Source organism: Agelaius phoeniceus, chromosome 3 (genome assembly GCF_051311805.1).
Source record: "Agelaius phoeniceus isolate bAgePho1 chromosome 3, bAgePho1.hap1, whole genome shotgun sequence".
Taxonomy (NCBI): Eukaryota; Metazoa; Chordata; class Aves; order Passeriformes; family Icteridae; genus Agelaius; species Agelaius phoeniceus.
In genome coordinates, this window is record NC_135267.1 from 25325985 (window position 1) to 25342117 (window position 16133).

The 16133-nt window shown below is 45.2% G+C and overlaps 1 protein-coding gene across 5 annotated transcripts in view; it reads left to right on the top strand.

Annotated features, from left to right (window-relative positions):
* Positions 1–13004: 13004 nt before the first annotated feature.
* Positions 13005–16133, top strand: part of HTR1E (5-hydroxytryptamine receptor 1E) — a 39810-nt gene continuing 36681 nt past the window's right edge. For 3 of the 5 annotated variants that reach the window (XM_077174902.1, XM_077174901.1, XM_077174899.1), the window contains exon 1: positions 13528–13887. The gene's annotated coding sequence lies outside the window, so the exon portion shown is untranslated. Of the gene's footprint in view, positions 13125–13527; positions 13888–14464; positions 14617–16133 lie in introns of those variants that run through there. The other 2 variants (XM_077174900.1, XM_077174903.1) reach the window with 2 other exon arrangements.

Genomic DNA, 16133 nt, shown 5'->3' on the forward strand with positions numbered 1-16133 from the left:
GATTGTGCCAAAGTTATTGACAATAAGAGCTACCAATAGAAAAATTAGCATTGCCCTAAACTAGCTGGAAATGCCAGCATCTGATTCTCTCTCTTGATGGTGGCAAAAAATGTATTTCTGATTCTCTGCATCCATAGTCCATGGCTCACTACAGTATTTGGGGCTCAGTCCTCAGAACTTCTTGCACTGCTGTGTCCCTTGATGACTTCCACACCAATCCTCCCAGGGTCTCTTCTCTAGGTTTGCACATGAATTTTGCCTGTGAACTGAGACCTTTTCCTGGCCTGTGGGCATTTGCCACCAGCTATGGTCCAGCTACAGCAGCTGTAGTCCAGTCTCTTCACCAAGGAGTCTCTTCCTCATCACAGTCCTCTGAACACCTCCTGGGGGTGTTCACATACACTTTTTGGGGAAACACCTCTCTCCAAGTAGCCTTCCAAATGGATAAAAAAATTCCTATGGTACTGTCATTCTGATCCTTTTTGTCCACTCACACATGCTGTCTAGACATCTCTCTTACTCTTTACAAGCACTAACAAGAGGCTGTAACTATTTCTGAGCACTGTTATGCCAGATTGCTTGGTAGTGTCCCAGGCTACAGTGTGCAAGTGAGCAGAGGCTGTTCACCTATGAACTAAAGATCAAATTTTTGTGTGAGCATGGTGATGTGCATGCACCATTTCTGGTGCACAAAGGTAGTGGCTGCACAGGTGTTGTCAGCTGCAGGTGGAGAGTAGAAACTGGTCTCCATGGAGTAAAACTATATGTGCCATGCCTTCACTGAGCTTTGTGCAGAAAGGTGGGAAGAGAGCTTGCAGAGCAACTGTCCCAGTGTAGAAACATTTCTGAGCTGAGGAAGGTGACATGCAAGGAGAAGCAGCAGAGAAAGATTGAGGAAGGGCAGGCCGGTCAGAAAAAATCTCTTCTTCCTTTCACGCATCTTGGCAATCAGTGTCTTCTGGTTTGCATTTAAAGAACACCTTGTTTGTAATTTTTCTATATATTTATTAGGAAAAGAAAAAAACTTTGGAATTATGGCAAAAGCTCTCCTTTCATCAGACATGATAGAGTGAATGCAAATACTTTGCTCAGCTCTCCCAGTTTCTTTTCTTTGCAGGTAGCAGGGAAATACCTCCCACAGACACAAAAGGGGTTGGCTATGCTCAACTAAAGATTTGAACCAATTCCTGAGATTCCACTTAGGTTTTATCCAGGTCCTCCCCTTTTTTTGTAAATGAGACAAAAGGTGATTAAGTACAGGTTGTGCGTGCACAGAACGCTAAAGGCAAACAAAATTTGACTACTTAGATGTGTGCATCCCTTTCAGGCAGAAGAAATAGAGCTGAAGGCTGATTCTGTACTTCTGAACTCTCTGAGTTATTTATCTTACTCCAGAGATAGAGCTGTGGCACTGCCAATGCAAAGCAGCTTTCTCTATCCATACTGACTGACACTGAGACAAGCCCCACTCATTATCCACATCCACACTATGGTTACATATTCCAGCACTAGGTGCTGGGAGATTATTGTGGTGTAGTTTTGATTTCCTCAGCAGTACTGTATAAATGATCCTAGAAAGTGTCCAATAGATAATTGTGGGACAGCTGCCCTTCTACCACCAACTTCAGGTACTGAAGCTATTTTTGCCTGACCACACTGTCAGACTTGTCAGCCCTGGACACCAGTGTGTTCTTGTGGTGCCAGCTGAGTCAGCAGAATTTTGGATGGCCACCATTTGCTGAGAATGTCACCCAATGCGCAAGGGAGAGCCAGGCAAGGCAGGTTTGGGTTCTGCTCACAATTTGTGATGTTCCCCTTCCTTTCTGCCTCCTGAGGACTGACTCAGCATATCAGAGGGACCAAGGTTCTCCCAAAATTGCTCAGCAGGCCCCCAGAAGTGCTGTACCTGTTGTTCATGAGGGAGTAACAGCTAAACAAGCAGCTCCTCTCTATGTTGGAAAGTTCCCTTCTATGTTGCCATGGATATGATGACCTCTTTGTAAAATCCTTTTTGTCCCTTTTAATGTAAGATCTCTACTATGATCCCTACATTTTGATCTATACTAAATATAATTTTAAATTAATTACTGTTCTGCATGTATGTTGTGATCACCAAACTGTTCTGCAATTTAGTTTCTTCTGATTCACCTTCTGCCAGTCATCAACCAAATCATAACGTTAAAAGCAAGGAGAAGGAAAAGCTGATTTGGCTGAGTGGGTTTTTCATTTGTTTCCTTGAGAGATGTTTTGGGCCACAACAAAGAGCTGAAATGTGTGTGGTGAAAATAGCCTACAACCATGTTCCCACATGCAAGTGAAAGAGATTCAGAATTTCATCAGTAATGCTGGAGAAAATTTGCCATGTTAACTCTCCAACTTATTTATTCATCAGCAGTGCTTGTTTACACAATGTATGGAAGGAACAAATTCTGGGAATAATAAAAAATACATTCAGGTAAGAAAATGAAGCCTGAACTCCAAGTATCTGAGAAGAAGTCATTGTGTGAGGGGATTATTTCTACTTTTTTGATGACTGTGATAGGTGTGTATGTACAGACCTCCTTTAGATATTTTCCTTTAGAAAATATCACCTAAGAGCACCGTTCTCCCTCTGTTATTTGTTCTTGAGAGTCGCTTTTCCCTGACAACAGCTCCATTTTAGGCAACTAATGTGAAACCTCTGTGGGTGGATCTGAAGATTGAGCACATCTGCATTAGTGTCAGAGTGGCCAAAGACAACAGCAGAATCTCACTCACTTCTTCCTCTGTTGAGCTGCAGTCCCTCAAATGTTCTGCTTTGCTCTCAGCCAAGGACTTACTCCATTTCAGACTTTGCCTTTAAGATGCACCACACCACAGTGGCAAACACCTTTACCCACAACATAAGGAGTAATTCGTTCACCATTTTTCTAGAAAGAAGATTAAAGCTGGACTCCCTATTGTTCCTATCTGGTTGAGCAGGGAGAGAAGATAAACTTGGGTTTACAATACCTTTGTCAGCAACAGAGATGAGGAGAGACACATTTTGTTTTGAAATAGTTTGTGGTTTGTCCCCCAGATGCTGCCATCCATTCCCCCTGGGCTTTGACACCATGAGGCAGCCCCCAGCATGGCAGCTTGTGGTTCTCCATGCAGGAGGTGGCATCCAGAGGACATGGTGAGGCTCATTTGGCTCCACACAAACACCTGGGACATGGGAAGTCTGAGCTGAGCACTCAGATGACTTAAATTGGTGTTTCTATAACAAAAATCTGAACAAAGAGCAGAAGTGTGTGCAGGGGTGAGGGAGGGGGGCTGTTGTTAAAATGCTGCTGTAACTTAAAAGAAAGTAAATAGTTACAGTGCTTTGTGCACTACTATTTGCAGCATCATTAAACCTCCCCTGAAGCCTTGCTATTGGAAACTAGATTTAGCCAGGGCCCATTATGAGCCCAGACAACTGTACAAAATTGCCTGCTTTTTTCATATAATGATGCCTAAAATATTTAGACCTGTGTGCCTCAAATCAGGCATCTCCCTATTTACATTCCTAAATTAGAGTCCATTTGTTATTCATGACTTGCTTACCTGTGACAAATAGATTGGCTTGTTCATACAACCCATCTTGTCCTGTCTCAGAGGAATTTATTGTCATTAAATATTCCTAATTTCCTTGCAGTGCACTGTACTTTCTGGAATGTAATCCATTCCAGAGGTTTTGACATTTCTACTTGTCTGTCTCAGGTGGCAACTAAATATGAGAAAGGCACTAGCAAGAGCTGGGTTTTAAAAAGTCCTCCTAAATATTTATCCAAATTTAATCAATTTCTATAAAAACTCAGTATTGGAATCAGTATGTGGTGTTAGCAGAAGGTCAAGTTATGAGTTTGCTGAGGGATTACCTGACTGCATCCAAAGAGCAAGTAAAGAAAAATGCAAAACATGTAAAAGTATTGACAATATATTGAAAGCATTTAAAATGTATTTCAGAGATGAGATGTCAGGATTTTTCTGACTGATTTTTCCAGCTGGTTTCTCCCAGTTACAGGCAGTCACCACTAAAAATGTACCTATAGCAAAATTTGATCTGCTTAAGCCACTTTGTTGGCAACAACATTTTTGTTGTTCACCAAATAATGACGAAGCTTTGAGGTAGAAATACATGTTTCTTGGAAGGGAGGACATATTCTATCTTCCATGGTTCTGGTGCTCCCACTGCCCTGTGTGTCCCAGAGAGCTCATGTAAGCCATGTTGACTGTCATCTGGATGCCTTTCCTTCACACCAGCGTGGCTAAACCATGTACAGCTGGGGAATGCATCCTTGGGCCCCCAGAGAAAATAAGTGATGGAGGATTTGCAGTGAGGGGTAGCTCTACAGTGCTGCTTCTGGGATCTGCAAATTCCCTCCTTTGTGTTTGGATAGAATAAAATCCTTCCTAAATCTCAGTATTTCCTCCCTGACCTGTGATGTCTGGTATTGGGACACAGATATGCTGATCAAAAGGCCATCACAAGCTCCTATTGCTTCTGAGGGGCTTCTCAGCTCTCTCCCAGGCACATCTCTCCCTCTTTGGGGGATGTCTGCATGAGTTCTGCTTGCAGGACTGGGGAAGCCTTCCATCTCCTCCCAGATGGACAGCCCTGCCTGAATTTCCTCCTCCCTATCATACCCAAATCTAGTGCTTCTGATACAGCTGATGTAGGCAAGCTCAGCTCTAGATACACTTACTGCTGGTGTGGCTGAGGTGCTGTAGGGCTTACAAGGCTGTGCTCCCAAAAAGTCCCCAGAATTCCCCTTTCACTTACCTGTGAATTTCAACAACTTCACAGGTATCTCTCATCTCAACCACCTGCAAAACCCAGCCATCCCTTGGGGCACCATCTGTGACTTGTGTGAGGTGCCTGTGCTGGCACCTGCCACATCCAGTGAGTGTTCTCTGTTCTCTGCTGTGCCCAGCAGTGTCCCCGGTGCTGAGCTGGAACCCCATGGCTCCCTGCAGCACTGCAGGGAGAGGGGCAGAGCTGCTCCTCCTTCCAGCAAAGCTTAGGGTGGGGAGATCATATGAATCCAGAAAAACACTGTTGTTCCATAAAATGAATGACACATTCCCTTCACTTGCAGCAGCTGACAGCAGCAGTTTGCACAGCAGGAGCAACTCCAGGCTGCAGCACAAGACCAAACACACAGGGCCAGTCATTTCTCTTCTTGGTCAAGTACATGCTACTGTTCATACAGGAGGCTTGTTCTCCCTTCTTTGCAGCTCCACACCACTGAAACAGAAAGTATGGGCTTATAAATATTGTGTAATTGAATCTTACTCTGTGTACTGTATGCTGTCAGTGGCCTTTTCTCCCAGCCACACATCTTTCAGCACTTGCTGCTGTGATTCCACATTAATACCTCTGTCTGCTGCAGGAATGTGCACTCACTTCAGCAGCTCCTTCCAACAATAGCACTATTAAAAATAATGAAATGTCAGGTTGTGCTACTGTGCCTCTAGATCCATTATGGAAATGTGCTGCAGGATGGTAGCAGCCTGAGCCAGTCCTTCATTTGGCTTTCAGAGGGGGACATCCAGAGAAAGGCATCAGTGGTTTTAAACAGCACCTGGGTTCCTGTCCATGGCTCACCTTTGCCTGAGCAGTGCTTCTCCCAAAAGATGTACAGGGTAACACTTTACTGGAAGAGGTGCCAAACATACCTTGCTTTTTTTACAGTCCTTCTGTTGGTAGACAGAAGCCCTGCTATTTTTATCCCCCAGAAGTGTGTGAATTAAAATGAAATGAGAGCAGGTTGTAGGCTCTAGAAGGAGCAGACTGGCATAAGATTTCAGGAGATTGGCATAAACTGAACTAATAATGTAGGAAATTAAAATGTAATGGACACTGTACAGTCAGTTTTAACTACTGTTCACTATACTGCCAGACAGATCAATAATATTCTGTCATTACTGATTTCCACTGCAGATAGATGGAGTGTTGGGGAAGGAGCAACTAAATTATGGGAAAGGAGCAACTAAATTATGTAGAAGATGCAAGGAGCATGAAGAGTCAGGTAACTGGAATTTCCATGCAACTTATGTGCTTGAATTCTCTTAAAACAGGCTAGCCTGATTGCACAGACAAGTTCATTTCCATCTATATTAATCCTCTCACTGGGAATTCTCCACCTGCTTCTTCTAAATAATCCCAGGCTAAACGAGATGAGCCTAAAGGAATGCAAACTAGGCAAAGGAAACACTGCTTGGTAGTGACAGGGTGTGAGATATCTCCAGAATTACATGCAGAAATGTTCTACCCATCCCATTTGATTTGAGCCTGTGCTGGTGTTACACAGAAAATAAACCTGGCTCTCCCTCTGTGATCCCACAGCATCTCTTGTGACAAGGATGCCTGGGCTGTGCCACCTACCTGTGTGTTGCATCAAATACTCATGGGTGCACACACGTGGACAACAGGACCTAGCAATGGAATATAAAAGATACAAATGGCATAGACAGTGGCACATAAAGTTGTTCCTGAGCAATCTGGGATTCCAGAGGGAACCATCTTCAGATGCTTTTGTACCTCCAGGATCATGACCCCCTTACTGAATAGGGCTGACTCACTGCCCATTAACTCTTTCTGTGTGTGTTGAAGCAAAACATCAGAGCAGCATTGCCCTGCACACACACTCTCTGTATTCCCCAGCCACAGCCATGAGTAAAACAGACTGATCACATGAGGGCCATGAGAAGGAAGCAAAGCTGTCAACTTGTCAGGGATTTTGACTGAGCAACAGCCCTCAGCAGCTGGGATGCACCTGGGAGCCCATGCAGATAATCAGGCAACCACCAGCAGCAAACACAGCTCAGAGAAACTGTTCCATGTGTGCTTGAGAAACACATGATCCATGAAAAGCCCCATTCCTACCAGTGACGTGGCTAAGCTGGGCTCTGTCATGTCAGAAAGTTTATAGAGAAGAGTCAGAAGAGCAGAATCACAGCAGATAAGTAACTTCTTGCATTATCTGGTGGTGGTGGGAATACTTATTTAACCAACCCCAGCTGGAAGCATGGGAAGGATTTAATTGCTTGATTACTTGCAGCTGCTGTTCTAAAATATTAGAACATACATGTTCTCAAAAACTCTGTATAGCTCCTTGACCCATAAATTTTTCTGCACTGTTAGATCCTAATATATCTTCAATTTTTGGTGATAAACCCCTGAAATTTAGTGACCCTCTAACTGGGCATTGCCACCTTTGTTGTGTTTTAGGTAATGTGGAACATTACATAAACATTTATTACAGAAAAGGCAGGAATAGAACACATGATGTCTGAATGGAAATGGTTTCTGCACAACTTGTTCCAAGCATGTGATCCACGAGCCCTCAAACTAAGCAAGTTTTCTTATCAATTTCAGCAGGCTTTGGGTGCAACTAAAACTCTTGCCATGAAAGTACCTGAAACAATTTTAATTTAATGCAACACAGGCAACTGTATCAAATGTCAGACTGAAACAGAATTATAACTGTTGAGTGTCAACTTCATTTCATCTTTTAAATACATAATGAGACACCTCCCTATTAAAGGATCATATTATCTCTCCCTCTATAGATCACCCCTCAACATCACCAGTTAATCCTTTGATATCAGCAATGGCAGTGTTTTCAAACAGCATCTCAAATCAATGGTCCATCCCCATTGAAGTCAGGCTAAGAACCACACAACATCCCCAGCTAACAGCAACCTAAGCTAATGTTACAGCAGCAGCACAAAAACACACTGTCATAAAATTTACAGTCATCACAGGCACACCCCCAGGAAGCAGGATAGATATCATTAAAGAATTCCTGTGGGATATGGTAGCAAAAAATAAGTCCAAGTTTGGGGAAATTCTCTGGGAAAAGAGTAACACAATGACTTCACTCATGAGGATTTTATCAACAGTAGCTATTGCCTACAGACAGCTTCAAACATGAGCTGCTTTGAGTGCTGAGTGTGAAACTGATTTTGCTTTTCACCACGTCCACCACATTTTTTCTTTTCTGTGTAATTTCTTTGTGTTCATATTTCAAATCATAACAGAGCACTGTTATTTGCTTGATGTCTCAGCAAATGTTTGTTATTAAGCTGAGAAGATACAGACTTCCAAGGTCTTAAGATACTGTTTCAGTTATTTCTCATCTAGAAACATGAAAATGATTTATGTGCATTTCTTTGTGGTTTGTCAGAATAACACTAAATTACAGAAAAATAAAAGAAGGGGAAATCATTCAGTCACTGTACAATAAGGGACTGAATTGCATACTTCAGTTTTTAGCAGAGAAATTCTGAGTGTATTCAGAGATACTGACTGCCATACTGGACTCTCCCCATACATACAAAATCACTAAATAACTGATAAGAAATTTGAATGAATTCTTAACCAACTTGGAGTTTAAATATTGACTGGATAGTCATAAGCAAAGTGTTTGTAGGAGACATCCTGTTCTATTCACTTTATTGTGAGTAAAAAAAATCCCATGATTAATTTTAGGTGGCATCTAAATAAGAAGTACTTAGTTTTCTGTCAAGAATAGTCTGTGGTTTGTGTTTGATCACAGTTTAATCAACACTGGGGTCTTCTATCCAGTCCAGACAGGAGCCCACAACAACTCCTATGCCAGTAGTGAAATACCATTGAAAATCAAAACTAGAGGTACATTTTATGGAATTTTGAAGCCCCTTAACCACAATTACATTTTTAACATCTTCTTCCAAATATATATGCCAGGAAAATTTATATAATGGTTCACCAACTTCCCATCTCTTCTTTTTTTAGGAAACCCTCTAAAACAGCCAGAAGAAGTGAACACATCTTCAGTCAACATGCAGCATCTTCACACAGCATCTTTGGGTGATCTGAGCCCTGTGAAAGAAGAGGAGTCCTCAGGCAGTGCACAGTGCCTGGCAAAAAGGCACTGCAGCTCCATTGCCCCAGGGAAGCTGGGCTGAGGCAGGGTGTGACAGACACTTTGCAGAAACCACAGCTCAGAAGGTGAGATCCAGGGGAGTTGGAGCTTGTATGCTGTAGAGCACAATGCCAACCAGACAGACTCTAAGCAAGTCAAAAGCCTGTGACAAACACCAGCCTTGGTGGAGCATTGGTTGGGATATATCACACTAAGGTGTTGCTAAAGCATTAACCAAAGCAGATTCCATACAAGCTGTGAGCAGTAAATGAGATGCCTGTGCAAGAATTGAGGTTGGAGAGGTGCTACAACACAGCATCCTGCTAAATATGCCTGCAAAATAACCAAGGGGGAATGATGGAGCAAGGGGGACATTTGCTGAACACCTACCAGTGCCACTGAGAGAGATGGCAAGAACACACCCCGAGTAAGGCACACTCATAAGACAATCCATGATTATTTTGAGCACTGTACAAATAAACAAGTCACAAACAGACTTTGCCCCAGCACAGCAGAGCCAGAACACGCTGTGCCCATAGCATGCCACAGACATTAACAGTTTGTCTGCTGGATGTGAGTGGGTTGGAGCTCTGTCCTCTGGGCTGTGCTCCCAGACTGGCCCTTGCTGCTGAGCTGACACTGCAGTGGCTCTGCTTGGAGCAAGAAGACATCACTGACAGCACCAAGCAGCACATCACAGCTCCAGGGTGTCTGAGTCTGCACTACTGACATGTAGACAAAAAAGGACCAGAGAACAACAGCAAACTAATGACCAATTGACTCCTTCTTGCTGAGGAGTATGATTCTGCCAAGTTCTGAATTTCAGTAGATTTATTAGGACAGCATATTTTAAAAGGGCAGCTCTGCTTTTCCCTGCAGAAATAGCATTTGTTTATACCTCAGGGTCCTACTAATGGCCAGGGACCACCCATGAATAACATAAGCCTGAGAATATTTCTGAGAAGCTCAAACATAAAATTACACATTATTTACACTAGTATTTTTGGTATCATCTGTCAACTGTTAACTGCAGAAGTTAACCCAAATAAATGAGGATGCTGTGTTGTTAATTTGCTTATGAGAAGTAATTGCAGTGCAGTGGATTACTGGTTACTGACAGCACAACAGATCATCTTTTCAGAGGGAATTATCTCCTTAGGAAGGTAACAGAGTGTCATGCAGAGCTCAGAAAGAGGCAGTTTTGAGAAAAGGACTAAAAAGGACTATGGTGAATCTAGTGAGTCTCTCTTACAGCATCTCATCATAGCCAGCACAAGGTGCTTCAGAGAGAGCTGCAAGAGCCCTTAAAATGGGTTTTGAATCACTCTAGTGCTGAACAAGGACCTGTTTTAGAGTGGTTCTGTAGATCCCTGTTTCTGAGCAGCCAGCCACCACGTAAAGATGGACAAGTGGGTGGAAGCAGCCACCTGCCTGTACAAAACAGCACCTCTGGAACCTGCTTGAACAACATTTCTCTATGCCCTCCTAGATTAGCATCATTCTGCTGCCCTGAGATTAAGCTGACTGATCAGCACTGCTTTTCTTTGCTAGAAATCTGCAGAAGAGCTCAGATTTGCCCCCAGCTTTAGGATTTTATGGGATATGCAGGAAAGTCTCAAAAGGTTCTCAATCTCCACTAGGTCATGGCTACCAGAATTACTCAAAAGAAGTGAGATTCATTCCACTTCACTGTACATACCCACACGTTAATCATCTTTAGCTAAGCAAGTCACCCTGGGCTCCCTTCTGACTCGGTGGAGAGAAATGGGCCCCTCCAAAGGCAGCTCATTTCATCTTCCCATAGAGGATGCCTAAGATGGATGAGATGAGTTGCCTTCTGGAGGTGTCTATTTCTCTCCATTAGCTATACAGAGAGCCTGAGGTGATGTGCTTGCACTCTGATGATTAACTCACAATGTCAGAAGCTAAAGGCAGATGAATCCCACGTGCAGTGCATCAGCATTCGAGCAGCCAGCCCTGCAGACAGAAGGGATGGGGTTACAGAGCACACTGTTGATAGCCACTCTGGTGGCTCCTTCTAGCACTGCAGAGATGTACCTGGTGACATGTCCAGTGACCACCTAGGAAAGAAATAGCAACTTAAATGCAAAAAATGGATCAGGAAAGGAGAAGGACAATACGTTAAAGAAAGACAAAAAGAAATGTGTGCAGATAGCAACCAGCCCATAATTCCCTGCTGGGTGTTTTCTGCCCAAAGTATCATGGCTCAGCATGACCAGTTATATCTGAATGATCCAGAACTGAAGTAAGGCAGACTGTGGTTAGCCCACACGATGGTCCACACTACTTTTCCCTGTGCATCCACAGTCCTGCCATGATGGATATTTGGTAGGCTGAACAGATGCACGCACACGTACCTGAATGAGTAAGAAGTCTTGTCTGAAAGGCATGTTCCTTTCCATGGCAAGACATTTGTGATATCCGAAAAGAAGCAACTCAGCAGGCTCTACATCATCTACTTACAAATATGCCCAGCAAATCACTGATCAGGTTGGAGGAGTATTGCTGGGATGCAGTAAGAGACGATCCAGTTATAGTGATTCCTCCCCACCATGCAAGCTGAGTACTCATCCCCAGTATCACTTTATAGAAATTAAAGAGTCCTCTTATCATCACCACTCAGAGCTGGGCAGATAAGACACAAAACTCTCTTGAGTACCAGCCTGGTGCCATAATTACTGACTAATGCTGCCTCTGTAGCCTGTCACAAGAACAGTTTTTGGCAGTCATTTCAGCTCTTTTCACAGTCACATGAAATTAATTTAATTAGTTTTTAAAATCTAAAGAATAATGGGATTTAATTGACTTAATGTGAAACTTTCTGGGCTGTCATTCCACCCAGCTTCCGATCAACTTGAAATCATTCAGCTGTGAGTGACTGATATTTGTGCCTTTCATTGAGAACACTTTGTCTCGGTTAAAATCCTTCCTTCCATGCTTAATTTTTGCATAATATTACTTTTATTTTTCAGTCTCTGTTTTCATTGTCTGATACCCTGGATGAAGGGCTCTCCATGTGGGATTGGTACAGCCAGCTCTTGCTCCTGGAAGTTTCTTTTACCTGTAGCTGCAGTATTTTGGGGAAAGTATTTTAGGGAACTCTACATTTCAGATGTAGAGTGGCTGCCTGTCACACATGTCAGAATGGAGTCAGACAGCAAGTTGTTTTATACAACCATGCACATATCTAAATACATATCATGGTGCTGGCCCTGCTATGGCTGATGTATGAACACATATCAGCCTTATCATCCTCCTCTAATGCCCAAACAGAAGAGATGTAAGAAACTCTATGGAAAATCCAAGACAGAAATTTTATTCAGCACTGATGACCATAAAAATGCTTGGGAATCTCATTCCTTTGTTGTTAAAAATTTGAGAAGCGTATTATCATCATTAATGAGATCCAGTGATTGTTCTTTATCTATGTCATCTTCCACTGTCATTTTAGATCATGGACCTCTCCAGAAGTCTTGAATGCACTTCACCAGAAGGCACCAGGACAGATCTCTAATTTTTCTGTCCCTTTGGTAAAGTGTGAGAGACAGGAGCAGAGAGTTAGTGAACAGATTTTTAAACCAACCCTCCACATTAAACACAAGTTTCTAAAGCTGTGCATAATAATACCACTTCTGATTAGTGACAACCTCATTAGAATAAAACAGAGGTTCTTTTACTTCCATTCTTCACTTCATAGCATCCCATGAATCCTTCCTTCCTTAGGAAAGTAAAAGCCTTTTAAGACTCTCCTGTGGGATTTTTATCCAAATTATTTGGTATGTGGGGAAGCTTTCATCCTACCTATTTTGGTGGAAGATCTAGCATCGAAGTTGCACTTGACAAAGTTAACATTACTAGTAGAAATTCTGTCAGAGGGAATAACTACTTGATTTTGAGTCATTGATGGCCGCTAAACTTTCTCTATGGTACTTCCATAGGGTATCTATCGCTCTGTACAGTGTATACATTGCAAAACTGAGCGACTCCACTCCCGTGTGTTCGGACAGCGTGGACGCAACGCTACAATCCCAAAACACGCTCGCAAGCCCACATGGTTCTCACTCCAGCTCCGCCCGCTCCAGGAGCGCATCTCCGGTATCGGTCAGCACCGGGTGATCAGGGACGGACTGCGAAGAGCGGGCAAGCCCCGAGCAGGCTCTCCCGGTTCCCAGACAGTCCCCGCATCAGGTACCAGCCCTCGGAAGCGCCCTGCCGCCAGCACACCTCTCTCCGTGCGGCTGCCCGCACCGGGGCGGGCTGATCTCCACCGGGAGCAGGCTGATCCAGCGCCGCAGCTGGGCTCCGGGCAGGGCGGCAGCTGCAGCCGCCTCCCGCCCCGACAGAGCCCCGACAGGGCAGCGGCAGCGCCCCTGGCACGGGCCCGGCAGCGGCCACGGCCGTGCCTGAGCAGCGGCGGCAGCCGCGGGCGGGAGCAGCGCCGGGGGCTTGGCCGGAGCGGCGGCAGCCGGGCCGGGGCAGGGTCCGCCCGCTCCCCCGCCTCGGTGCCCGGAGCCGCCTGTCCGGCGGTGCCCGGCGGTGCCCGGCAGTACCCAGCAGTGCCCGGCGGTGCCCAGCGGGCAGACGGGCGGGCGGGCGGAGGTGCTCCTCGGCGAGCGCAGCGGGGAGGGGGCGGTGCCGTGTTTCCACCGCCGCGGAGCGGAACGGAGCTGCTGCATCCTCATCCTCATCCTCCTCTCCCCTCCCCCGGCGCGACCCCGCCGGCTCCCCCCGCCCAGGGGGCGGGAAGGCAGCGGGCTCTGCCCGCGGTGGCGGCGCGCCCCGAAGTGGCTCCGCACGGCGTTTCCCCCCCGCCCGCTGCCGCCCAGCGATAAATCCCGGCGCCGGGGGCAGAGCGGCACTTGGCGGCTGCCGCGCTGCGGGGAGGCGGCGGAGCTCGGCCCCCTCCCCGCGGCGGAGACCCCCAACAGGAGCAACAGCAGCCGGAGCTCAGGTGAGCGCCGGGGCTGGGGGCGGCGGGAGGAGGAAAGGGACCTGCAGGGGTCGTAGGGAGCTGCGGGAGTGTGCGGGACGCTTCCTCTGACATTCCCCGCCGCTGCCTCGAGGGGAGCGGCTGCGAGGGGGAACCCCGCTAGCACAGCGGCGTGCGGACAGCAAGATGCTGCCTGTGGTTTCTCTGTGAACCGTGAAGTTTTCCTTCGTGAGCTTTGTTTGAGGCGGGTCCCGGAGGGCTCCTTGAGGGCTGCGGGGCTCTGCCCAGGGCTGTGGTACCGCGGGAAGCTCGGAGAGGGGTGAGCGGCGGGCGCACCCCACCCAGCGCGGCTTCCCCCGCAGCCGGGGCTCCCGCGGTCCCGGTGAGCAGCGGGCTCTCCGGGGCTCTCCGGGCATCCCCCGTCCCTCTTCGGGGTGCTCTGAGGTCCTCTCCAAAGCGCCTCTCAATAGGTAAAAAGGTCAGTGCTCTCCCCTTGGTTTCTCACACCTGAGTGGGGGCTGAATGGTGAAATGATGCACAGAATGTGAAAATAGTTAGTCTCAGTACTGTACGAGGTAGACTGTATTCCTCGCTTCAGGAATGGACCTCCGGGGGCATGAAATGCAGGTGTTGAGCTGTTCATCTGCCTGATAGTCCTTGTGACTCAAAACGAGCAGCAGGTGGAATCGAGACCTTCATTTGGCTACAGGCTGTACAGTCCTTCAGTATCTAGAGAGATGGCGAGCAGAGGTGAGGGTTCATTTTATTGTTTGTAACCAACCTTACACTTTAAGTTTGGGTCTACAGCAACTAAAAAACATGTTCTTAACAGCATAAGGCATTTAATCTGTATTTAGTTATTTCCTGGTGGCTGGGAATCTTACAGAAAAAAATCAGGAATATTCAGTTTCAAAGGATTGGAATTGCCATGAGATCATACATTGAAAAAATTTGGGCTCTAAGTTAAGAAAAAGAAAAATGAAAAACCCACCAAATCTGCACCTCTAATGATGCACTAATTTCCCATAGAGAGACATGTAAAAATAGCATCAACCCAGCAAAGTGCTTGTTAAATTCAAGTGAGGGCTTACATACTATGAGCTTCAGTGGCATTACTCAGAAGCTAAAGGCAAGGCTGAAGGCAAATGTGCTTCTGTGATTCCCCAAACCCAGGGCTTAAGTACTGTTCAATGAAGTATTCAATTGCATGAATCACACTCATTCAAAGTTCAAGGCAGACCAAATCAGGGAAACCATGGACTGAACATCATTGTCAGCCTCTCTGCACAAGAACTAGGTAATCACCAGCCCTGTGGATTTTTCCTGGCTTTTTTAGGAAATCTTTAAGTATAGAGTGAGCAGCTCTTGACTGTCTTGAAATGTGGATTGCAATCTCCTAGGAGCCAATATCCCTTCATGATCATGGATTGGCTTTAGCCTACCTTTGCATTTCAGTCATGTCTCAAACTTTGGGACTTGGGAGGGCACATTTTATGGTATCTGCCCAATTTAAAAAATACAAGCACACAGAAAAGCTCTTATTTCTGAAAACCATTATCTCAAATTCATTTATAAGCACCAAAAGCATAGATTGTCAGGCACAAGATACATAGATAATTTTCAGGAACCACAGCACTTGCCAGCATGGAAAAAGGACAGCATTATATAATTAAGATGTCCAAAGAGTAGCATTTATTTCTAAATATCTTCATTCTTCTGTGAGGTACTCTTGGATTCCTATGAAATTAGAGAAAATTGTACTTAACTGTTCCCTGGTTTTCCTCTGTTGACAAAGTCCTGTGCAAGGTGAAATAATCTGTATCCTTGGATATCCTCCCATTCTTTTCAGGATGCACATAAACATGCCTGTCTTAAGAACTTTAATAAATTTAAGATGTATATTTGCTTGTATTGTTATTTAACAACTTCAGGAGTGTACAGACAGAGGCAGTGTTGGGTTTGCTGTTCTGAGCTTCAGCCTGTTGCTGTTGATAATGTGCCTTTGTTGATGTTGGGGGCAATTTTTCGGTTTTTCTTTTTCTTTTCTCTGTAAAACCCACTAGCTTCACCAAGTGGCCACCTAAAGACAGTGGATGTCAGCTTTAAACTTTGTGTTTCCCTGATCCTGGTATTTCTGCTGAAATCCTGGTGCCCCTTGCTGGCAATTGCATTAGTAAGTAAAGAGGAAACTGGCAGCAGCCCCTTTCTGACTGAGGGGTTTGGATTTAGCATAACCTCCCTGTAAGAATGATATGTTTAAGGCATAA